At 40.7% G+C, this 26,674-nt stretch overlaps 1 protein-coding gene across 3 annotated transcripts in view; it reads right to left on the bottom strand.

The window, feature by feature from the left end:
• Positions 1-25,555, bottom strand: part of LOC124603184 (nucleolar transcription factor 1-A-like) — a 211,756-nt gene extending 186,201 nt beyond the window's left edge. Inside the window, exons 1-2 of one of the 3 annotated variants that reach the window (XM_047136379.1) lie at positions 25,428-25,555; positions 23,899-23,991 (exon numbers count right to left, since the gene is read on the bottom strand). The gene's annotated coding sequence lies outside the window, so the exon portion shown is untranslated. Of the gene's footprint in view, positions 1-23,898; positions 23,992-24,166; positions 24,591-24,956; positions 25,088-25,427 lie in introns of those variants that run through there. The other 2 variants (XM_047136378.1, XM_047136380.1) reach the window with 2 other exon arrangements.
• Positions 25,556-26,674: the final 1,119 nt, after the last annotated feature.

The following is a 26,674-nucleotide window of genomic DNA, read 5'->3' as shown; positions in this document are numbered from 1 at the left end:
GGTCACGAGACAGTCAGTCCACAGCTGAGTTTCAGATGAGAAACATGTGCTGATTAGAACAACAACAATGCTTAAATTTAACTGTGAAATAAGTGTTACACAATTAGGCCGTGTGTTAAAAACAATGCCAGTGTCTGCTCCATATGTATCTTTCTATTCAAGAACTGTGAACTTTGTGATCAGGTATGTACTGCTAGTAGATGTTCAATAGTAACCTATGGTAGCTGTATGTGGATGTTCGCCTGCAACCTATTAATGAGGCTTATCAAAAGTTAAATAATAGTGCACTGGCCATATAAATGCTTATACGGGGGGGGTTGTGAAAAGTGAAATGAAAGTAGACAATACTGCACTTCCACACCCCATTTTTCAGCCAGTATGTCGACACCGAGGACAATAAACGAAGAGATAAAGCAGGGAACGTCATCAAATGTTCACCCCAGAAATCGACACCACAAAGGATTTGAGGCACACATCACACTGAAACGCAATGCATGGCCTCTGTACTTTTGAGCCCACACCATTCCTTTAGCTCTCAGAGATCAAATAAAGGAAGAATTTGATCACCTAACTCCAACTAAGTTCTAAAACCTATTCCTTCTTGTCTATGGGGTGCCTCGTTTGTCATGGCACAAAAGCCTTTGGGGAAGATCCGCCTGTGTGACAATTCTGAAGTAACTGTCAATGCCCAATCAGAGATTGAAATACATCCTACTCCAAAACCAGAAGAGTTACTGTCAAAATTAAAAGGTGGAAACATCTTCTCTGACATAGACCTAGCAGATGCAGATCTCCAACTTCCCCTTAATGCAGAATCTCAACGGATTCTTACACTTAACATGCTGCACGAGCTTTATCATTTGAAATGCCTTGTGTTTGTTATAGCAAGTGCCCCTGCCATTTTTCAATGGTTCTCAAAGTGGATTAACAACTTAGATGGCATCATTGTTAACAGGGAGAACCATGGAGGTACACCTTCGCAACCTGAAATCTTTATTCAGCATCTTAAGGGAGGCTGGTCTAGAATGCAGAAAAGAAAAGTTGTTTTTTCCAGCCTGAGATTGAGTACCTCGGCCACATCATTTCCAGCTCAGGCATTCGTCCTCTGGATAAACATGTTGAAGCCATAATCAAACTTCCCTGACCAGCAATGCTTGAGCAACTTCGTTCCTTTCTGATGAAGAAATCGTATCACAAGTTCTTACGCACAGCAGCAACAGAAACCGCTCCCTCGTCCCAGTTATGCAGAAAAGGGGTGCCTTTCCAGTGGACACTAACTTGTGAGCACAACTTCCTCAGGCTGAAATCCCAGCTGTTGATGGCTCCAGGCCTCACATATTTTTATCCAACAAAGCAGATAGTTATCGCAATGGACGCATCTGATATAGGTGATTGAGCAGCCCTAGCAAACAGGGAGGTGAATGACTCTGAGCACCCTTTGGCCTTTGCATTGAAAACATTGATTGACACTCAATGCAGGTACTCTCAATTAGAAAAAGAAGCACTGGCTATTATCTTTGCATTAAAGAAATTCCATGTTTTTGTTTATGGCACAAAGTTTTGCCTCATCACAGACCACAAACCGCTGATCTCTCTATTCAAGTCAGCAGAGAAGATTCCAGACAGGACTGCTCACTGCCTCCAGCACTGGACTTTATTTTTGGCACACTACCAGTAAGAGATTCACTTCCACAATAAGACTGAGCATGCCAATGTTGATGCCCTCTCACACCTTCTTTAGGGAATCTGATCCAGAGTTCAACAAAAAATAAATTTTGTTTTTTCACATCGATGAAGAAGCAGAAGCCACCGTAAATTCTTTTCCCATTATCATCTCCCAGGTCGCAGATACAACCTGTAGCAACTAAGTCTAGAGTCACATATTTCATGGACGGTCTGAACGACGAACCTCCCAAGGCTGCCGAGGCATTCCATCACTTTTTTAATGACCGTCCGCAGCTCATGTTGACGGATGGAGTAATCTACTCATTTCTGATGAGGGACACCCACAGGTAGTCATTCCTTATTCTTTATGTCGGCACGTCCTGCAACTATTGCACCAAGGTCACTGGGGTGTATCCCAAACTAAACTCCTGGCTCACACATTCACTTACTGGCCTGGCATTAACCTGGATACTGAACTACTCACCCAAACATGTCTATCCTGCCACAGTCAGCCCCATGACATTCATCTGCTTTTTGGCCACTGTGTGCTCGCCCTTGGGAGTGGGTGCACATTGATTTTGCCAGGCCAATGTTTAAAGCCATGTTCTTCATAGTGGATGATGCACTATCCCGATTTCTGTATATTGTCCAATGCAATGCCACATCAACCATCAACACCATCACAGCTTTACAAAAAAATTTTGTGATTGAAGTCTGCCGCAAGTGGTCACAACAGACAACTGTCCACAATTCTGTAGTGAGGAGTTTTGTGGTTTCTATGCCCAGCGTTGCATTCACCACATTCCAATGCCAGCCTTCCATTCACAATCAAATCAAAAAGCCAAGAGTATGGTCCGCACTTTCAAAATTCAGATGGAGAAAGTCACCAACCATGAGTAATTCCTCAACACGATGAACACACGCCGCTGGCTGCTCCTGCTCCACCAGCTCTGCTGCCGAGGTCCACATCATACAACCTTCGGCCCTGGCCAGGGCGTTTTCATCTGTATTCACCTGGCCCCGATTCACCAACGCTGCTGAGGACCCCCAAAGATGTGGCGTTCATTCGCAGCAGACGCTTCTCCGCTTCCCCAAGGGGGAAGGAGTGTTGTATCCACCACTATTAAATCCCCGCACAGAGTATCTGCGCGCTCCTTTACGTGCAATCGAGAAATGCATCGTTGGTTGCACTTCTCCGTGTGCAGCCCACTGCTAACATCACAGGCCACCTCTGCATGGGTGCACTTCAAAACACAGTGACTAGCCACCCATAACACTCAGTCATTGGCCGCCCAAAATATACAGGGAACCCAGTTGGGCAGCTCCATTAACTATGGAGCCTTATTTAATGCCGCTCCATACATGTACAACCCAGTTCTCATCCACAATACAGAAGTACTATGCCAGGATCCAGGTGTTTGATGCTGATTCGGCTGTGCTCTGGACTTAGAATCTGAATGCTATACTGGAAATCGGACTTCAAAGTTCACTAGGCTTAATATGTCAACAGACTTGTGATTTTTGCCGGAATTCTGCATTTCACTTCTACTTGCTGGTCAAAAACATCTAATCCCCTGGAAGAGATCAAAGGCAAGTCAAATATGTGGAGGTATCAACGGGTGTGAGTCAAAGGGCAAATTTACGATGCCCACCAAAAAACTTGGAAACCAGATGCAGGATTTGATATAAAGACAATACCAGCCCCCTGGGACCAAAATCTAACTGCCTGGCGAGAAAAATGACAGACTGATACCTTAAAATGAAAAATTTATTGTGCCGATTGCAAGACCAGCCTTCTCATATGCAGCAATGGCTACCCCGGCTTTTTTAGGTTTGTGCTACATTCAAACATACTTTCCATAATGGCTTGAAAAATTCTACTTCTACAGATTAATGCATTGAGAAGTTCTTTTGTAATGGTTGAACTCAGAAAAAGGGTCAAAGAAATGGGAGCTGATCTGTTGTGTATCTGAAAAATAAACTCTCACATTTTCCCCAGATATCAGTTACATTCTTGAATCATCAAATGCAAAAGCAGTTACTGTACTTAGAAACAAAGGTATAGTGATCAACAAAACTTCAGAGATGTGTAATAAACATTTGGCTTCTATTGCATTTCGATACCAAAATAATGAATGGATTCTCTCAAATATTTATGCACGATACTCTCATCACATAGAATCATATACTGAAAAAGCCATGGAGGTGACTACTACAATAACGGTAAAAATTTACTGTTAACATCCAATATGAGGTTAATTCAAATGAAACCTGGTCAGCGTGTCTACCTTTGCCTGACATGTAAGGTGGCACCACGTAACTGCAAGTGTTGTGGCACCATCTATTGGTAGAGAGACTGATGCATGTGCACCGTTTGATGTTGCACACAGCCAGTGTGGTTCCACGCTGAAGAGAAGGTGGTCACACAAGTTTTCGTCCACTACCAAACATGCAAGCAAGTAAGCAAGAACAACAACGAGTTATTCGATTTTTGGCTGTGGAGGGAGTTGGAGGCCTCAAAATGTATCGACGGATGAAGGCTGTGTACGGCGAGTACAGTCCGAGTCTTTCAACTGTTGTGGAATGGCGCAAGCGATTCCTTGAGAGGCGCGAGTCACTGGAGATGATGCTCGTCCTGGACAGGAGCATCGTGTCATCACACCGGTAATGGCTGTGGAAGTGAATGCTTTAGTCTTGGACATAGGTTACTGGATATTAGCGTGGGCACCGCCCACGCCATAATACATCAACACTTGAACTTTCGAAAAATCTGCGTGCAGTCGGTACCCCACTAACAGACTGCCGAATAGTGCAATACACGAAGGGCACTGTCTTCGAATCATCTGCAATGTTATCATGAAGATGAATATGGCTTTCTGTCACGCATTGTCACAGGTGACAAAACATGGTGTCACCATTTTTAACCGGAAAGCAAGCGTCAGAGCAAGCAGTGCAACTTCACCACCTCCACAGAAATCAAAGGCCGTGCACACCGTTTCTGGTAAGGTCTTGATGTCCTACTTTTTTGACCACAAGGGCCCACTGCTTGTCGAGTTCCTGGAATAGGGAACCACCATCAATACCCAGTGTTATCAAGCCACTTTACAGAACCTTAGACAAGCCATCAAGTTGAAACGCCGAGGCATGTTGTCCAATGGCGTTATCCACTGCATGATAATGCCCACCCACACACGGCCAATGCCGTGAAGACAACATTGCAGCAGTTTCAGTGGGAAATGCTGGAACTTCCAACATACTGTCTCGACCTTTCACCATGTGATTTTCATAAGTTTGGACCTCTAAAACAAGCTTTTTGCAGACATCAATACGCAACGGATGACGAAGTGTGTGACTGGGTCCAAGCCTGGATCTGACAGAAGCCTAGTAGCCTCTTCAAGGATGGAATCGACTAGCTAGTGTCACAATGGGATAAATGTGCCAACAGTTTTGGCGACCATATCTGAGTATACCGTGTAAAACTACATTTTTGAATTAATAAAATCATTAGAGTTACTTTACACTAGTGACCAGGTTTCATTTGAATGCCACTTATATCAATGTGAAAAATGCCCTCTGGTTCAGCAGACACACACATCAAAGATCCCAGAAGGTTTTAGATATCATTCAAGAACTTGAACTGCTAGTGGCGAATCACCTGGGACAACCTGAGACATACAAAAACAGAGCAAGCACAGGCGCTTACACAGACATTACACTAACAAACAGCAGAGTTGTAAAAAAAATTTAAAAGTACACAGGCCCCCCATGAACCATGGATCTTGCCGTTGATGGGGAGGCTCGCATGCCTCGGTGATACAGATAGCCGTACCGTACGTGCAACCACAACGGAGGGGTATCTGTTGAGAGAGCAGACAAATGTGTGGTTCCTGAAGAGGAGCAGCAGCCTCTTCAGCAGTTGCAGGGGCAACTGATCTGGCACTGTAACATTAACCAAAGCGGCCTTGCTGTGCTGGTACTGCGAATGGCTGAAAGCAAGGGGAAACTACAGTCATAATTTTTCCCGAGGGCATGCAGCTTCACTGTATGGTTAAATGACAATGGCATCCTCTTGGGTAAAATATTCCAAAGGTAAAATAGTCCCCTATTAGGATCTCCAGGTGGGGACTACTCAGGAGAACATCGTTATCAGGAGAAACAAAACTGGCATTCTACGGATCGGGGAGTGGAATGTAAGATCCCTTAATCAGGCAGATAGGTTAGAAAATTTAAAAAGGGAAATGGATAGGTTAAAGTTAGATATAGTGGGAATCAGTGAAGTTTGGTGGCAGCATGAACAAGACTTCTGGACAGGTGAATACAGGATATAAATAAAAAAATCAAATAGAGGTAATGCAGGAGTAGGTTTAATAGTGAATAAAAAAAATAGGAATGCGCATCAGCTACTACGAATAGCATAGTGAACACATTATTGTACCCAAGACAGACACGAAGCCCACGCCTACCAAAGTATATAAAGTTTATATGCCAACTAGCTCTGCACATGGCGAAGAGACTGAAGAAATATATGATGAGATAAAAGAAATTATTCAGATAGTTAAGGGAGGCGAAAATTTGATAGTCATGGGAGACTGGAACTCAATAGTAGGAAAAGTAGTAGGTGAATATGGAATGGGGGCAGAATGAAAGAGGAAGCCGCCTGGTAGATTTTTGCACAGAGCATAACTTAATAATAGCTAACACTTGGTTTAAGAGTCATGAAAGACGGTTGTATACGTGGAAGAGGCCTGGAGACATTGGAAGGTTTCAAATAAGATTATATAATGGTAAGACAGAGATTTAGGGACCAAGTTTTAAATTATAATACATTTGCAGGGGCAGATGTTGACCTTGACCACAATCTATTGGTTTGAACTGTAGATTAAAACTGAGGAAACTGCTAAAAGGTGGGAATTTTTAGCGAGATGGGACCTGGATAAACTGAACGAACCAGAGGTTGTAGAAATTTTCAGAGAGAGCATTATGGAACGACTGACAGGAACAGGGGAACAAAGTACAGTACAAGAAGAGTGGTAAGCTTGAGAGATGAAATAATGAAGGCAGCACAGGATCAAGTAGGTAAAAAGGCAAGGACTGGTAGAAATCCTTACGTAACAGAAGAGATATTGAATTTATCTGATGAAAGGAGAAAATATAAAAATGCAGTTAATGAAGCACGCAAAAAGGAAAACAAACGTCTCAAAAATGAGATCAACAGGAAGTGTAAAATGGCTAAGCAGGGATGGCTAGAGGACAAATGTAAGGATGTAGAGGCATATATCACTGGCTACAGGAAAATTAAAGAGACCTTTAGAGAAAAGAGAACCACTTGTATGAACATCAAGAGCTCAGATGGAAAACCAATCCTAAGTAAAGAACACAAAGCAGAAAGGTGGCTGGAGTATATAAAGGGTCTATACAAGAGTGATGTACTTGCACCATCTGGTGAGCAAGACATACGAGACAGGCGAAATACCCTCAGAATTCAAAAAGAATATAACAATTTCAATCCCAAAGAAAGCAGGTGTTGACAGGTTTGAAAATTACTGAACTATCAGCTTAATAAGTCACAGCTGCAAAATACTGATTAATTTATATATAGATGAATGGAAACCCTGGTAGTAGCCGACCATCTGGGGGATCAGCTCAGATTCCGTACAAATGTCAGCACATGTGAGGTAATACTGATCCTACAACTTATCTTAGAAGATAGATTAAAGAAAGGAAAATCTACATTTCTTGCATTTGTATACTTAGAGAAAGCTTTTGACAATGTTGACTAGAATCTCTCTTTCAAATTCTGAAGGTGGCAGAGGTAAAATACAGGGAGCGAAAGACTATTTACATTTTGTACAGAAACCAGATGGCAGTTATAAGAGTCAAGAGGAATGAAAGGGAAGCAGTGATTGATAAGGGAGTGAGAGAGGGTTGTAGCCTCTCCCCGATTTTACTCAATCTGGATATAGAGTAAGCAATAAAGGAAACAGAAGAAAAATTTGGAGTAGAATTTAAAATCCATGGAGAAGGGAAGAGCAGTTGAACAGAATGGACAATGTCTTGAAAGGAGGATATAATATGAACATCAACAAAACCAAAACGAGGATAATGGAACATAGTCAAATTAAATCAGGTGATGCTGAGGGAATTAGATTAGGAAATGAGACACTTAAAGTAGTAAAGGAGTTTTGCTATTTGGGGAGCAAAATAACTGATGATGGTCGAAGTAGAGAGGATATAAAATGTAGACTGGCCATGTCAAGAAAAGTGTTTCTGAAAAAGAGCAATTTGTTAATATCAAGTATAGATTTAAGCGTCAGGAAGTCTTTTCTGAACTTATTTGTATGGAGTGTAGCCGTGTATGGATGTGAAACATGGGTGATAAATAGTTTAGACAAGAAGCGAATAGATGCTTCCGAAATGTGGTGCTACAGAAGAATGCTGAAGATTAGATGGGTAGATCAAGTATCTAACGAGGAGGTACTGAACAGAATTGGGGAGAAGAGAAATCCGTGGCACAAATGACTAGAAGAAGGGATTGGCTCGTAGGACATGTTCTGAGGAATCAAGGGATCACCAATTCAGTATTGCAGGGCAGTGTGGTGGGTAAAAATCACAGAGGGTGACCAAGAGATGAATACACTAAGCAGATTCAGAAGGATGTAGGTAGCAGTAAGTACTGGGAGATGAAGAAGCTTGCACAGGATAGAGTAGCATGGAGAGATGCATCAAACCAGTCTCTGGACTTGAAGACCATAACAACAGTAACAACAGTTCACTCTGGACTAATCAGTAGTGATTTTGATATAATTACATTCACAGTTAACAATAGAAATAATAAACTTAATTATGGCAGAAAGGTTTAACCTTAAGCAAGCAAACTTAAAAAAGCTATCTGAAGTAGTATACAGTGTCAATAGACTGTAGGGCAGTGTAAATCTAAAAGGTCACGCATTGCATGAAATATTACAAAATGCGCAACTCGAATGTGTGCCTGGATGTGCTGTCAAATCATTAGGGAAGATGGCATGGTCACCTAAACTGATGGATATTAGATGGTGCACAAGGTGAGCTAGTGAAGACCATCATAGTCCAATTGGTGCAATACAGAAGTCTCAAGTCCCAACACCAAGAACTGCTTGATCAGCACCAACAGGCAAAATCAGAAAGCTAACCAAGTTAAGCAGCTGAAGACTGATGTGTGGTGCAAACTGTATAAAATATTTACAGAGAAAACAAACTTTATTCACAATGTAAACTGAAGATTGATCAGTGAACCATGGATGGAGACTGCCAAGCAGAATACATTTTTGGAAATCTCCTCCCAGATGATGATCAACATGACAACCAATTCCTCAGACAACTTAGATATGCCCTAAACAATAAATACATCAATACTTTAATAATTGCGCTGTCCAGTGAAGCAGCCCAAGCCATAACAAAACTGAAAAACTGAGAAGCTCCAGGACCAGATGATTTTCATGTCAAGCTCCCTACACAAATAGAAGTAAAAATTATGCCATTCGCAACCAGACTGCTAAATGATTCCTTAACACTGGGTAGGGTACTTGCCAGCAAGAAATTAGAAGAAGCTGTAATAATGAAAAAGTCCAAGGCTGAAAATCCAGCTAATCCCAAAACCTACAGACCGATCGGTCTGTCTGACATACTTGCAAAGACTGAGGAATGATTTCTCTAGGTCATGGTACATTTGCGCAGGGAGGTTAATGGATTTAATCAATGCCCATTTTGTTTAAGAAAAGGGAAATGTATTGAAGATGCATCTACTAAGGCAATAGAAACAGCAGACTTATACAACAAAAATATGCAATAGCAATATTAACTGGCATCGCAGGAGCATTTGATCATTTATGGTGGCCTGTGTTGTTTAGCTGGATGTGTGAACTACGGGTCCCCCAGTGTCTATACTACAGCTTTATAGATAACTGTAGTGATAGAGATGTGGGATGTTCAGCCAGCACAGAAAAAGTAATAAAAAGAACTAACAGGGAAGAAGATAACCGTGTTGATAGGGTATTGGGGTAGTGGTGTATGCCTGTGATGTCTAGGCTGTGGTATTGGGAAACTGAAGTGCTGAGTTGGAGGAAATGGTGAATGGTGTTCTTCCCTGGATGTTGTGATGGCCATAAACAATAAATTAACCATAGCAACACAGAAACCCACAAGCATACGCCTTAAACAACAATTTTCATCATGTAGAAATCCTACAGTTAAATTAGAAAGCATCTCTATCATCAGACAACCAATCACACGTTATGTTCAAGTCCAAATGGATGAAAAGTACAACTGCACACAACACATACAGACAACTGTAAACAAAGCAAGCAACAGTATGCACAAAACTGCCTGTGTGTCAACAGCTAACTACAAGCTACCACTGCATGTAGTGAGAAGCTGTCATGATGCTATTTTCACTTCCATCACAGGCTATGCAGCAAGGGTCTGAGCACACAGGCATGAGGAACAGGCAAATTTGTGATATGCGCAAAGGAATGTTCTCCTTAGGCTCACATGAGACTTTGGCACCATGCCAAGCAATGCTTTACTGGTGGTCTTTGGAATCTACACAGTAGACCCAATGGAAAAATGTCATGCAGCTCCTACTGGTTGCGAGGAGATCGATAGTAGGCACAAGCAATGCGCCTATCAGGAGAGAGGCCGAAAACAGACTCGCAGGCAACGTGCTGCCAACACCCTCTCGATTACCAGCCATGAAGTACACGTCCCGCATTGACACTACTTTGGTTGCTAGGTACAGGTAGAGGCTGAGCTAACTTCGACTCTCACTGGGCTGCGACTGATGACTGGCGTACATCACCAGCAGTGAGGGGTGTAATATCTAACTCACCTTCATGTGGTACACCCCGGGCAATGCTGTCAAGCAGCTAAAGAGTTAGAAACCTAGGTAATCCGGACTGTCTTACGACCTTCAGGATAACCGGACACAAGGCAAGCGAAACACCCTAATGGCCTTTCCCAAGGCCCTAGGACAAAGACCGTGGGACCAATATTGCGCGTCTGCCAGATTAATACGGAAAACATACGCAGACCAAAGAGTGAATGCTTATCAAAGCTTCCTTTAGACAATGACATTGACATCATTTTAATACAAGAAACACACACTACAGACGCAGCACAGCTCCAGTGGAGAGGAAAAATCTCAGGGTACAGATTGATTGGCGCAACGTACCACCCAAACTATGCCACGGATGCCTATGCATAGACAAATATTGATAATAAGAAGCTTGTCTCTACAGCTGACAGCGATAATATCTGTAACACCACTACAAAAGTGGGAGATTTAACTATCTTTAACATCTAAAACCCCCCGTTATTTCCTGGCCAGCAAATCAGCCTCCACTCGTCGGCCATCCTGCCCTAATTGCAGGTGATTTTTACAGCCAGCATACTGAATGGAAGTACAGGGAAAGCAACACAAACGGGCTCAGGATTCTGGAATGGGCTGAGATGCAGAAAATGCACCTAATTTATACCCATAAAGACATGGCAACCTTCAAATCAGCCAAATGGGGATCGGAGACAAACCCCAACCTATGTTTTGTTTCCACCGACCCGAGAGCTAAGCCAATCCCTGTTAACTGTCACATCGTTAAACACTTCCCGCACAGTCAGCAGAGAACAATCTTCCTTGAGGTGGGCATAGAGATCCCCATGATCCTTATGCCTCCACTGCCCCAGTGGAATTTCTCCAATGCTGACTGGTCTGGCTTTTCTAGAGACCTGGACTCTAACGTACAATTCATACCCCCTCATCCTCAGCATTATCAAAAATTTACTGACACTGTTTTAAAGACCGCTGAAAACACATTCCTAGGGGTATTAGAAAGCAGTACATACCAGGATGGAGTGAAGCTTGTGAACGGCTGACGAGGACTACGAGAAGAGCAGAAGATCTGAAGTCGCAGATGACCTTCTGCATAGCCCGGAAAAAGCTAGGAGGGTCACGTTGAGGAACACCATTGAAAAACTGGATTTTAGATGCTCTAGCAGAAAAGCATGGAGCCTTCTGAAGAAACTAGGAGCTAATTCACATATACCACAAACTAAACCAAGTATTACACCAGACCAAATTGCCAACAATATAGTCAAAATGTCTAGAGCACCTGTTGATAAAGAACACTCACATAAAACAAAGGAAGAACTAAACACATTAAAGAAAAACAGTCGTGAACAACAAGACTTGAAAAAAACATTTACTGTCACAGACATGCTACAGGCCCTACAAGCCATAAGAAATGGCAAGGCCCCTGGTCTCGACAACATACACCCAGAGTTCTAACACACTGTGGACAAAAAAAAAAAAAAAAAAAAAAAAAAAGAGTTTTGCCAAAAGAATTCAAGGGGCAAAGATCATTGCCATCATCAAACTAGGAAAGCCAGATTATAAACCAGAAAGCTATAGACCCATCGCTCTCTTAAGTGTAGCATATAAACTGCTTGAGCGTCTCCTTCGCAACAGATTAAATCCAATCAGACTGTAATCTCTGCCTATCGACCAAGCCGGCTTCAGACGGCTTCGAAACTGCATTAACAATGTTCACTGATTGGGGCTATGAACAACGCCTGAAAACTAGTGCGGTTTCGTCGATCTGACAGCAGCATATGATACTGTCTGGAAAGAGGGTCTAACATATAAGTTCCTAAAAGCTACTTGATGTAAAACGATGATGTCTCTTTAAGAGAATATGTTGTCAAATAGTCTTGCAAATCTCAATGGGTGGCTCTTTCAGCATATCAAAACTCCTGAGTAATGGTTTTCCCTAAGGATCAGTGCTTGCACCTCTGCTGTTCAATCTCTATGTAGCTGACCTACCAACTACCACATCCGGAAAATTTATTTACGCAGATGACATCACTCTTGCATGCCAACATACTAATACGACTGCTCTTGAACTGACTGTTACCCAAGATCTGGAATTGATGGCTGAATACTTCAGGAAATGGCGACTAATCCCAAGCATGCTTAAAACAGAGAGATCTCATGCTTCCACCTAAATAATAGGCTGGCTGGAACACCTCTACAGATATCTCTGAATGGTACTGTGATTCCTTACAATTCTCATCCAAAATATCTAGGCATAACTTTGGATTGCACTCTCTCTCATAAAAAACACCCAAACCTGGTTCCAAAACTGAAATGCCGAAACAACATCCTCCACAAATTAGTGGGAACGACCTGGGGAGCTGGTGCAGAGACACTCCGTACCACCGCTCTAAGCTTGGTCTACTCAACAGCTGAATACTGCACAGCAATGCAGCTAAAGAGCGTGGACATGGGAAAAGTAGATGTGGTGCCAAATCAGATGATGCGAATAATTGCTGGAGCTATTAAAACCACTCCACTCTACTGGCTAATAGTCCTCAGTAACACCAAACCGCCTTATATACGCTGATGCAACATACTCATAAGAGACTTCAAAAAGATCTCCAGTAATCCACCAGGACCTTACTGTATTTAGAAGACTCAAATCCAGAAATCCTCCTGTGAAGACTCCACAGCAACTTCTGAGCCAAAACTACTATGGTGCTGAAACCAGGCGGACGGACTGGAGAAACAGAGCCAATCCACAATGGCATACTTTATGTGAAACTCACAATCATCTATTGGGCTTTCACCTCCCAAGGAAAACCTGGGTAACACTAAACAGAATAAGGACAGGTCATGGCCGATACAGATCCTTGATGTACAGATGGAACTTGAGACCTGACCCAGGGTGTGACTGTGGTGTCAAAGAACAAACCATCCACCAGCGAGTGTCCACTGAGGGCGTTCACTGGCACTGACGACGACTTCCAGAGGGCAACACCACAAGCTGTGGAGTGGCAACAGAATCTAAGTGTGGAACTGTGATTGCTGAAAATACTGGAATCTGAACTTTATGCAATTTTTTTGTCTTGTAATGTAGTTATACATTTATTGTTACGTGTCACTGTTCAATTTACATTATTTTATTATGTTTACCCCCTATATTTTAACAATGAATATTCTCTTTTATGCTGTTTTCAATGTAGTTTCTCATGCCATAAGCTAAATAAATAAATAACCAGCAGTGAGGCTAACGTAGACTATTACAGAAGAGCTTTTGCCACAACACATGGACTATCTTAAGTAACTTCTGGTTTTTATGAATAAAGAACCCTGTTAATACATACATGCAGTTTGTGTTATAGAAAGAGGATACCGGCCACCAAACAACAACTTCTCCTTACTTCCCACGGTACAAGACTACAGTGACAACGAAACGACACAAAAGATATATAGGGGATTGTACGGTATTTCTATATCTCTGACTCAATACTGTTTCCTGAAAATTTGTAAGTATGCACTTGCAGGACAGTTGCTGTCTACCATTACATCTCTGTCAGTTCAGGTTTTTCAGCATCTCAGTGATGCTCTCTCCTGGAGTAAACAAATTTGCAACCATTCGCATACATTCAGTGTCTTCTGCTAGTCCCTTGTAGTAGAGTCCCACACACTTGAGCAATAGCCTGGGATGGTTTGCACAAATATTTTATAAGCAATCTCCTTCATAGACTCTGGACATAAGTTGTCATAAGTTGCTGCCAAAATGGATATCACACTCCTTTTCTATTATTCTTTGTAATGAAGGGTGTGACAATAGGCTGGTCTGTAGCGTAACTCGAGGCCCTGGCTAGAAAGGAAAGAGAGAGTTTTATTTTGCATTGACAAAAATCAACAAATGTGACACCACAAGAAGCTATTTTATGGAGTGACTGCTATGGTGACAGATTTAATCTGTGCAGCATTATGTTCTTCAGCACAGTCAACGAAGGCCAAAAATGGTTGACTAGGGGAAAAAATTCATACAGTCGCAAATTTTTGTACAGTGGTAAGAAGGAGTGCCATGAGCAACATGCCAGTGGGTCATGAGCAACACCGACTCAAAGGAAGGCCTCGGTGCTTGTTCGTGACGTCATGTCAGCTAGGTACGGCGAACGCCAGGTCTGTTGCAGGCAGAAACGTCTGGGTGTGCTTATCACTATAAATCTCTTATTTTTGGACAAAATGTTTGGTATTGTTTTGGATTCTGCAGCTTTATTTAGATGAAAGATTTTCTTACTATCATGAAGCTACAAATGAAGATCATAGTTCTGTATTAATGAATACTGTCGAAACAAACGTAGATCAATATGAGCAGATGATTTGCCCCATTGCAAGCTTCTAAAATTTTATATTCAAGTAACTATATTTACTTGATCCACTTTGTCATCAAAACTTAACCCCAACTCCCTTACAATGAACTACTTTCTTTTATTTATTTATTTATTTATTTTCGCTTGACATCGTCACTGGAAATGTGAACTAATTTACATGTGTAAATGTCCAACTGTTGCCAGTCATTAGATTATAGTCGTTTTCAACAAAAGGAATTCTAAACAGGAAACAAAATAGCTTCATACATCGAAAATACTGCTGAGCTTAAAGTTTTTTAAACATGCACATAAGAAAAGATAAATATTCCCCTCTTGCAACTGAAAGGAGAAACTTTATAAGATAAAAAAATTTTATTTGATAAAACAAGTCTCTCTCTTTTGCCTCCTCTTCTGCCCCCCACCCCCTCCCCCAACGTGTACAATCGCAAGATATTTCATTAACATTCAGTGCTCCTCACCCCATAGTCAACCAAGATACCTAAAGAAGAGCACCAATACGTTCACAGTTTCTTGTAAAAGCAACCCAGTACAAACATAACTTCCTCAGATTTACAAATAAGGTAAAGAAGCACGAATTCCGTTGCTGCTGGACCATGAAGTTGTTTTTGTATGTCAATCCTTAAAACAGTAGGAAATTTAAGTTCAGGAGTACACTAATTGTTAAGAAGTGTAATGAATTTCACAATCAATTGATTGCAGAAATCTCTTAGAACAATGTGCGTTGGTCGACTACCGCCAATAGTTTCACATTTTCCTGTGTCAGAGAGGGAGATGTTGGGGATGTTTAAGGGGGACTAAACAGTCAGAGAGGGAGACACCACCATTATGAGTATGCTTGCAAAAGACCTGGCGTTCGCCGTGCCTAGCTGACGTGACGTCACGAACAAGTGCCGAGGCCTTCCTTTGAGTCGGTGTTGGTCATGAGTGTGTGGAGCATTTAAATGTCAAGTTTTTAAGTTTTTCTTGAATATATAGAAAACTACAGCACCTGGAGAAAATGTTTCCCAGTATGAAATTAAACTACATTAAACCTCTTACAAAAAAGTTCCTATTAATTTTTTCTCTAGGACTAATAGTTTCCACATTGCACAGGATGGAAAGTCTTACATTTTTAAAAACAATGTTTCAATACAAGATTAGTGTATTGTTAAATGAAGTGGGTTAAGAACAAAGTCGCATGAAGGGGTAAATTGTGATCCAAAGAGGGAGAGGGGATAGTGTGGAGACGCGAGGGTAGATAGGTCACTAGATCGTCGTCATGCACTTCCATTCTTCATAGGTCCGCAAATTGATGAGTGAGCAGGTGCATCCCCCCCCCCCCCCCCCCCCTCTCTTTCTATCACACTACATTACAAGAAGCAACTACAGGGAATTTCACAAAGTGAATCACGAGTAATGAAGTGCATCAACATACCTGGGGGTTATTTGTATACCAGAAAGTTCAGTAGCAGTACATGGAGTTCAGATACGAGTTAATAATAATACTAACACAAGAAAAACATATGGGCAGATTCTATGTAAATCACTGTACATTCTTCTATGCTGCTAGAGGAGAAACTGAGTGTGAGACATTCTATAAAGTAGTGATAGCATCCTTCTGGGAAAGGTGACTTCCCCCCACCATGAGTGATGCTCACTTTTCAGTTTACACGCAGACTATACTTCCCAGCATTTCCCGTTCACATGTCTTTGTATGTAGACAAAATAACTTCATTGGGCCTGTGCAGTCATTTTCAGTTTATTGAGAACATGTCTGCAATAGCTAAATAAGCTTTTATGTATAATACAATCCTATACACAATGGCACAAAGTTTTTCCATTTGTGTGATGTTGTCTGTGACCATTGTAGTGCTGGACAGAAAGGTACTGAATTAGTAAATGTGGGATCCTGCTGTTGTCTATTGTTGACAGCATACTGTAAAGCTATATAACCATGCTGTAGTCACTTGATGGAGTAGTAATGAATGACCAGAGAGTTACTGCACTTCTCTTGGCCTTGTATTGCTGGTAGTGTGCACAAGCCTCTTCCATTCAGAGATTGCTGGCACTTGTAGAGTTGGCTACTCTGAGTGCAGCCACTTATGAGTGGTCCCGTAAGCACCAGGCTTGACCGAGACATGGCAGTCATTGTTGAAAAATATCTGTGGATTAGAAAGCATACGATCTCTGAAGCATATATTTCACATTTGAAGATGTCACATTGTTTAGTATTTGTTTGGCAGCCATCACTAGTGAATGTTGGGAGTGAACTTGTGAAAATGGAGAAAACTGGTCATCGTTATGTAATACAATTTTTTTTTTTTTTTTTTTCTGAAAGGTCTCAGCGCAACCAATATTAAATCTGAGCTAGATTCTACTTTGGGAGGGTCTGCTTCTTCGTTGACAACAGTAAAATACTGGGTAGCTGAGTTTAAATGAAGCTGTACAAGCTGCCAAAACGAGCATCGCAGTGGTCGGCCAAATGAGGTGACGACTCCAGAAATGGCGAAGAAAATCCACAAAGCGGTACTAAGTGCAATACATCACATATTATCTGAAAATTTGGACGAGTGAACCGAGGGCAAGGTTTGTGCCACATTTGCTCAAGCAAAAACATTGTCGCGAAGATGTTTCAATCGAGTGTTTAGCGAATTTTTGCAGCAACAAAGGTGATTTTTTTGTGTGCTGTTTCATAACCATGGATGAAACATGGGTCCACCACTTCAATCCCAAGACAAAAGAACAGTCAAAACAATGGACACAAATTGGAGAACTGACTCCAAAGAAGACAAAGACCATTTCATCTGCAGGCAAGGTCATGGCATAGGTTTTTTGGGATGTGTGTGGGATAATTTTCACTGACTAGCTAGAAAAAGGAAAAACTATCACCAGCAAGTATTATGTGAACTTATTGCAACATTTTGGGCAAAGAAATCAACCAAATAGGCTGCATTTGGTCAAGAAGAAAGTGTTTTTTCTTCAGGATAATGCACCAGTTCACAAGTCCGTTATTGCAATGGCCAAAATTAATGAATTTGACTTGCTACCTCACACACCCTATTTGCCAGGTTTAGCCCTGTCAGATTATTTTCTGTTCCCAAACTTGAAAAAATGGCTCAATGCTCGAAGATTTTCAACAAATAAAGACGTGATGCCAGCAGTTAATGGCTATTTTGAAGAGTTACACACTTCTCATTACAAAAAGGGTATCTAACTTATTGAACATCACTGGGAAAAGTGTATAGAGCTGAAAGGAGATAATATTGAAAAATAAATACTTTTCTTAAAAAAAATTTGTGGTTTCTTTGTTGGATCGAGTACTTATGGGACCACCCTCATACTACACTTTCCTAGTACATCTTGCATGACGGGTGTGAATATGTCTGATGGAACAGATCTGATCATGCACAAGTCTAGAACATCAGTCTGCTGTAATGCATTGGTTGATTTATCCTGAAATAACTGAAGTTCCGTAACACCTAGATGACCTACTTCTGTTGCAGAGGGAGACACTTAAGCCTCTGTGCCATTTTAAGTGTTGGGAGAGCAGAGTCTAGGGTGATGCATTTTATTACCCCTCATACTATGTTTTCCAGCCACTGACAGTGGAGGCAACGAAATCCATGTGTTGAACACATGTTGTCAGCATATTACACTTAGGGCAGGCTCTTCTGAGTGGTGGACAGCTGATACCTACAGCCCCATCAACACTCCATCCCACCTATCTTTTTACACATCCAAAACACAATTTATCCCTTGATATGGTTCCATTGCATTTAGATGTGGTACAAACATCTAATACTTGTTCTTAACTCACTTCATTTAACAGTAAGCAGTCATTTTATACCATTAAAACAGTTTTTAATAATTTGCACAATTTTTCCATTCTCTGCAACCTGGAAACTGATAGTCCTACAGAAAAAATGAATAAGATCATTTTGGAAAAAATTTAACGTAGTTTAATTTTGTACTAGGAAACATTTCCTCTGGAAGCTGCATTTTTTGAGTTAATCAAGAAAAAACATTATAAAGTGACCTTTAAATGGCCCACCACTGTCACATACACACCTCACCAGTCAGGATTTTTAGTATGTTGCTCTTAGTACTCCCTTCTAACACTGTATTTGCTTCACTGACTGTACTAATTAGCACAGACAGGAGTGAGATAGTTTGGCTGGGAGTCAGTGTGATGCACAGGAGGAAGATCTGCTACAATTTGCAAAATGGGAAAAGAAAAAAATATTGTTTGGTTATTGCACAGTTCAAGTACCTATTTTCGCTCTGTATCATGAACTGTGAAAGTACTTTTACGTTATGGCAAATTTCTTTCAAATTTGTGGGGCTACAGCCACTGTTCTTCTGAACATGTTAAGCATTCTGCAGTTACATTCATGTCAAGATTTGGCATTTCATTTTATTGCTACAAAATACACACAACCTGTCTGCTGACACCTCATTTGTGTATTTAGAAGTACCAGTAGATGTCAACAGATATCTTTGTGTCACCATCACACTTCACAACCAGTGCTGACAACAATGCTCTGCAAAACATGCTAGTAATGGCACTGTCCCTGATTTAAGCTCTTACATATTTTTTAATGGACAGTCACCTAATGTCAGAATGTTAAGTAACATTGAATCTGATGAATTAAACAGTGGAAACTCCATGTAAGAATACCAACAATGTAGGAAAAGATAGATTGCTACTTACTGCAAAGAAGACATGTTAAGCTGCAGACAGGCACAATTGAAAGACACTTACATAGAGCTTTTGGCTGCAGCCTTTGTCAGTAAAGAAAGACAGTCAGACATAAAACACGCGCGCGCACGCACACACACACACACACACACACACACACACACACAAACAGAATGATTCCTCTTTGGCCAATGAAGACTGTGGCCAAAAGCTCTATGTAAGTGTCTTTTAATTGTGCCTATATGCAGCTTAACATGTCTTTTTTACGATAAGTAGCTATCTACCTTTTCCTAATTTGTTGAATTTGATGAACACCTAGACATACATAAAAAGATGATTACAAATTTACAAAACTTCAACAAATATTCTACAATGGAGAACCTGAAGCAATCTGCAGACACCTACAGAGTTTTCCTGAGATGATAGTAGGGTACATAAATCGCATAACAGCACCTACGGAAGTGCAAATAAGCTAGATTTTTTCCATGTGTAACCCTTGAAAGACAACAAGTGTTTGGTGATAGTCTACAATAAAAGATACAACTGTAAATTCTTTTGTGAAGCTGAAATTCATGGTCACCTAATAGGGTGTAAAGTAGACTAGCCTCCACATGGCTCATCCCAGGCCATGGCTAAATAGTCTACAATACCCGCTGCTAGACCTAAAGTGGATTTCCCAGCTTTCTAGAAATACAGCCTAATGAATGCCAAATCAAATGCTAAAACCTACAGCTCTTATCAGAACCAGCCGACGAGGGTTACTGGAGATATTCTGAAAATATCACAGCTGAAAATAGAAGTCACTCTGTCGATGTAGTTTTACTTCAGGAAACACACTGTTCTGATGAGACACAACTAAGAAACAGATGCAAAGTACCTAGTTTCACCCTAGCTGTTGCCACATACCATAAAATGTATGGCACTGCCACCTATGTCAGGAATAACATCGAGAGAATGAATAACGTGATATTCACTACAGAAGGAAACATGGATGTTACACGAATTAAATTTTCTAATATTGAAATTATAAACCTCTATATGCCTCCAGACCAAGCTTGGAATGACAATACAATCTGAGATGTCCAACACTCTGCAGTCATCATGGGAGACTTCAACTGTCACAACACTCAATGGGGATATAACTACACCAACCAAGACTGCAAACAAGTATCCAAATGGGCAGAGAGACAGAATATGTTTATAATGTATTACCCCAAAGACAGGGGCACATTCCATTCTGCTAAATGGGGTAGAGACTACTGTCCAGATTTGTGCTTCATCACAAACGATGTGCAAATTACACCTTATTGCAACAAGAAAGTCCTCTAAGATTTCACTTGCAGTCAACATAGGCCTGTTCTGCTCAACATGGGGACACATTCCTATCATCAGACTGATTCCTAAACCCTGATGGAATTTTGCTAAATCTAACTGGGAGAACTATACTTCTCAGCTAGAGTTTAACATTCAATGGATTCTTCCAAAAGCAGAAAATTATGGGCGATTTGTGGGCCTGCTATTATCTATTGCCACAAAGCATGCCCCCAGAGGCTATTGGAAAAATATACATTCCTGGATGGGGCCGGGAATGCACTGACCTCTATAACGAATACCAAGAGAATGACAACCTTGACGAGCTTTTGCAATGATTGGATTCAGCTCGCCGAAAAAATGGCACACATTAATGAATGAAATGAGTTTCGAACATTTCAGTAGAAAGGCATGGCACTTACTGTCAAGAGGGTGCAACTTCAATTAAAACAGTACACAATAGTGATTACATAAATCCCAATGATGTTGCCAACAGAATTTTGAAACTTACACGTAGAACACCAGAGGTAGACAAAAAGAAAACCAGTGAAATCAGAGCAGAACTGAACAGCATCAAAGGAAGAACACGTGAAACTGATGTCTCAAAGAATTTTGAGACATACGAGACCTCCAAGGCCATTAAGGACACAAAAACAGGGAATGCCACAGGCATCAACAGCATATACCTAGAATTTTTGAAGCATTGCGGCCCCATTGCTCTATGATGGATGACAGAATTCTTCAACAACATTTTACAGATGGGAAGGCTGCCAGCCCTTTTTAAGAGAACCAAAATCATAGGAATCCTAAAATCGGGAAAGCACCCTGAAGACTACACAACCATAGCTCTCCTGAGTGTCTGCTATAAATTGCTCAAGAGACTCATTCTTAACAGCATAAAATCCACTGTTGAGGAGAAGATACCAGTGGAACAGGCTGGCTTTAGACCTAAAAGGAGCTGCAGCGACTGGGTACTAGCAGTAACCACACATATTGAAAAGGGCTATGAAGAAAAGAAAAAAAAAAATCCACAGCTGTATATATTGATCTATCATCTGCGTATGACACAGTACGGGACAAAGAATACTGCTGAATTTTTATGCATCATACCTTGTAAAAAACTGGCCACACTCCTTAACAACATGGTGACAAATAGACACATTGAAGTACACCTTAATGACAAGAAAAGCTGTAACTACCCACTCAATGATGGTCATCCCCAGCGATCAGTACTTTCGCCTCTGCTCTTCAATATATACATATCTGACCTACCAAACACCTACTCTAAAATGTTTATTTACGCCGCCAACATACGTTTAAATAGCCAATCTGTCGACTTCGAGACATCAGAAATTACTCTTGAAAATGACCTGAAAAAGATGGATGAATATTTCCAAGTATGGCAAACCCAACACTATGAGGACAGAGACAACCTAATTTCACGTAAACAACAAGCAAGCACACTATGCACCCAGAATCGCTTTCAGAAACCAAATGGTGAGATACAACCCTCAACCAAAATACCTGGGAGTAACATTTGACTGCAGTTTCACCTTCAAAGCCCACCTGGAGGAGACAGCCTGCAAAATAAAAACTAGAAATAACATAATTCAAAAACTGACAGGAAATGGCTTGGGAATGAATGTGATAACCCTCAGGACATTGGCCCTTGCTCTTGTCTATTCAACAGCAGAATACTGCAGCTCTACATGGTTAAATAGCACCCATACAAGAGCAGTAGATACTCAACTTAATAATACTATGAGGCTGATATCAGGAGCCATCAAGTCAACACCAACGCAGTGACACTCTGTTCTGCCCAACATCCATACTCCACACTTCCTAAGACAGTTAGCACTGAAAAAAAGAGTGGCAAAAATGCCTAGACAACCGTCAACTTCCTATCCATCAAGACCTCATCTCCTAATCTTGACTAAGGTCTCATAAACCATCATGGAAGGTGGGAGAGGGTTTAGTAAGAGACAATTTTAACACCAATGATGCTTAGTGCTGAGAATGGTCTTCCTCCAGCCCAGACCCAAATAATCTAATCAAAGATCCAAGCCAACACCCTGTCAGATTTGAGCTACCAAGGAGATCTTGGACATCACTCAACCGGTTCCAAAAAGGGTATGGAAATTGTCACTACTGGAGGCATAAATGGGGCATGGTTGATACACCTGACTGCAACTGTGGACACAACAAACAGACACTACAGCACATCGTCACTGAATGCCCTTTCAGGAAATTCCAAGGCACCTTCCAGGACCTTCATTTGCTTAAGGGAGAAGCTACTGCCTGGCTGAAAGGACTGGACATCCATCCTTGAGCAGTACAGTAATGCCAACTACATGGTCACCTTATGGAATTATACATCACTTGTTATCAAACGTTGGAAACTTCTCTGGTGTCTTAAGGAAATCGCAAATAGATAAAAACAGTAGTTCAACCATGGAAAAAAAATAGAAATTAAATTCAAATGTCTAACAGGATGAAGACTGCTCACAGTTCATCATAGCATTACACCATTTGACAAACTGAAAAAGAAAAATAGTTCCAGTATTTTTGCGTATAACATGTTCATTCATATATTACAAGCACTGGGAAAATAAATCAATACAGCATGGAATTAGAAAACGAAAATATAATGCAATAAACACTGGCAAAATAAACAACCAAATACAGCAATATCGAAATATATGAAAAAAAGGAAAACAGCGGTATATACTAAAATACATTGAGAAGCAGTTACACTCACACTCACACACCTATTGTTTCCAGCTGAATTTTTCACTCTGCCACTAGTCAATACACGTACAATTTTTGAACATTTGACACAATGAATCATTATGAATGCAAAATTGTGTTAAGTATCACATCACACATTTAACGCAACGATTTCGAAACCTGAGTAACTAGTACTTGTAGTTCATTTATCAATAGGTTAACAGCAACGACAGTTAAACAAGTTAAACTCCCATCTTTCGGAAAAAATAATTTTACAGTATTAGTGCTGGGCACATGCTACTTACGGTTCTTTCCTGAAGCACACTTAATAGTTGAAAAAATGGAATATACACCGTTCACTTGGAAGGAAAACTTGCATTTTATTTCTGTGCAAAACACTGTAAGCAGAACAAGAAACACTCTTTTAGAAAACCTCACTAATCATGTTCGACTTCAGTTTTCAGAAAATGCAAAGCAAAATGTTGAATAACAAATTATAAGTGTACTAAACTTGTTCTCTGACAGAACGAATGCAAGCATTTAATGCCGGTATTACTAAGCTGTATCCCTTACACAATATTCAACTGTCATCAAAACACGCACAATGATCGCTGTCATCGGGCCAGGGCGTTGATAAACAAGCTCAATTAGTCCATCATAACTATAAAAAGGCCTCTTGATTTGAAACGAATTCCCATACGAGGTCCGTAACGCAATGGAGAATTTTCAAATAATTCGTTCGTATTTTCCCTTCAGCTGGAGATTTTCCTCATTAATGCTAACTTCATTTACAATAAATGCAATGTGTTGGCTGTCACACTCAAACACCTAAGTTACATTCTGGATAAATTTACTGAGCAGTCGAACGGCCCATCAATTATCTCCTGATTGTAACAGAAACACAGAATTTTAAGCAATTCCATAGAACCAAAATTCGCACACATTTGAAGCCTGTAAGACAAATAATACACTGCCGAAATATCACGGGCAGTCACCGCAAGGATATGGCGGCCAGACCCCCAGCGCTTCCCGGGATCCGTCCCCGGCCTCGCCCGCTACTCAATGACCCCGTCACCAGCTTCTACATGACACGTCGTGCCTCGTTAATCGCTCAGTAACAAGGAACAAGCTGTTGTAACACCGAAAATTGTAACTTCTCGCGACAGAAAACCAAATTAAGTGCAAAATTCTTGGAGTTTGCCTTGCAAACTTTAGAGGCGAAGATCACATTAATCGACCCTAAACAGTAGCCTTCAGTTCTCTGTCTCCTCTGTGACGTACATTCATCTATTCGCGAAATATTATGATAACCTACATCATGTACACTGAAAAATTAGCAATTACAAGGCCTGTACACATGTACCTTATTGTATTTCGTCACTGTTTCCAGCTGCAGCTGAGTCCGAGTACGACAACGCAGGACATGGCGGCCAGACCCCCGTCACTGGCCGGGATCTCCACCCGCCCTCGCCCGCAACCTCACTTTCCCGTTCTGCACTACACGCAGTAAAGTTATGCGGCAAGATCGTCACTTAAGAAAAGCGCTCATGCTGTAGAAACTATTGTCGATAAAAATTACCATGACAATGCTCTAGGATAAAATTAAGTTATATTTAATTCCTGCTCTTCATCGAAAGTAGGTAATGACATTACTGAACATCGGCCACACGTTAATAAACTACACATTCCCAATGAGTAATGATTCAGTGCTAAAATTTTAAACAAATTCACAATGATATTGATTTTCAGAACACAAAAAGCACAATTTAAAAATATTAATTGCGCTGTGATAATCCGGAAACAGTGAAGGAAATACAAAATAAATGTAAATTACCTAATTACAATATCAAAATTAAATATGATAATGAACACTACATCAACCAAATCGCTTCGTTGGTATTTATGTTTACACCTCAATGTTTACAACAAACAGCTCTTTCTCCACTCGTTCCTACTGGTAGTATCACTATCTGACACCAGGTGGCTTCGCAGCAGAGGTATCACCATGACAACATATACAACAACCAAGGAGGTTAGAGTCCATTCAAACAACTACATATGCGAACATCGCGAACATAATCGCAAACATTTGTAATGGGTTATCTCTGATTTGTCCTGCCCACAGAAAACCAAAATGTCAAACGTTATTTTCACATAAAAACCATGTTTCTAACTATATTGAACAACATTTGAAGGTATTACCAACATAACAAGCATTTGATGTATAGTATGATAAATAAAATTTCTCAAAGAGCCTATCAGTAATTAAATAACGGTAAATCATTCAGTATGAGCTACTTGTTCTAGTTTCACACATAATGCGAAAGAAAATGTTAGTAATTTGAAAAAGAGAACCATCATAATCAGCAACAAGGGTAGCAACAGATTCCAACAGTTTTCATTTTCCGCATTAGTTTAAAATACGATACTTTCATTCACAAAATACTTGACAAACTAGACCTGTAAATTGTAAATGTTTGTCATATGACTTAAGTTAATTTTGTTGTTCTTAAATTCTAATACCGCAATATGTCCAATATCTTGTAAAAGTGATCTGCAAATGAATAGTACTACTACCACTACTGCTGCTGCTGCTAAGCTCGTGTAGTTAAGTAGTGACTAAGGGCTGTAATATTTTAATACTGAACAAACTTTGCTTTCCATCAGTCGGTGGCTCTATGCAGGCACGCTGTTCAGACCTTAAATGGGAACATTTGCAAGTTTATTTAAAGATGCCACAACCTCGACAGGCTACACAAGTAGCAGCTGGATGCAAAATGCTCGTTTCTTGGAGGTCAAATAATTTTGATTTAAACTAAGATATGGTACCCTATCTGGGACTAGTAAAGTTGTGCACAAAGAACGCAACTATCTAACAGCACATTTACTCAAAGAACATTCTACATAGTAAAGATTTCCCATGAGGAAATGGTTCAAGTGGCTCTGAGCACTATGGGACTTAACATCTAAGGTCATCAGTCCCCTAGAACTTAGAACTACTTAAACCTAACTAACCTAAGGACATCACACACATCCATGCCCGAGGCAGGATTCGAACCTGCGACCGTAGCGATCGCGCGG

This window comes from Schistocerca americana, chromosome 1, assembly GCF_021461395.2.
Source record: "Schistocerca americana isolate TAMUIC-IGC-003095 chromosome 1, iqSchAmer2.1, whole genome shotgun sequence".
In the NCBI taxonomy this organism is placed as follows: Eukaryota; Metazoa; Arthropoda; class Insecta; order Orthoptera; family Acrididae; genus Schistocerca; species Schistocerca americana.
This window is presented reverse-complemented; position numbering and strand designations above follow the sequence as displayed.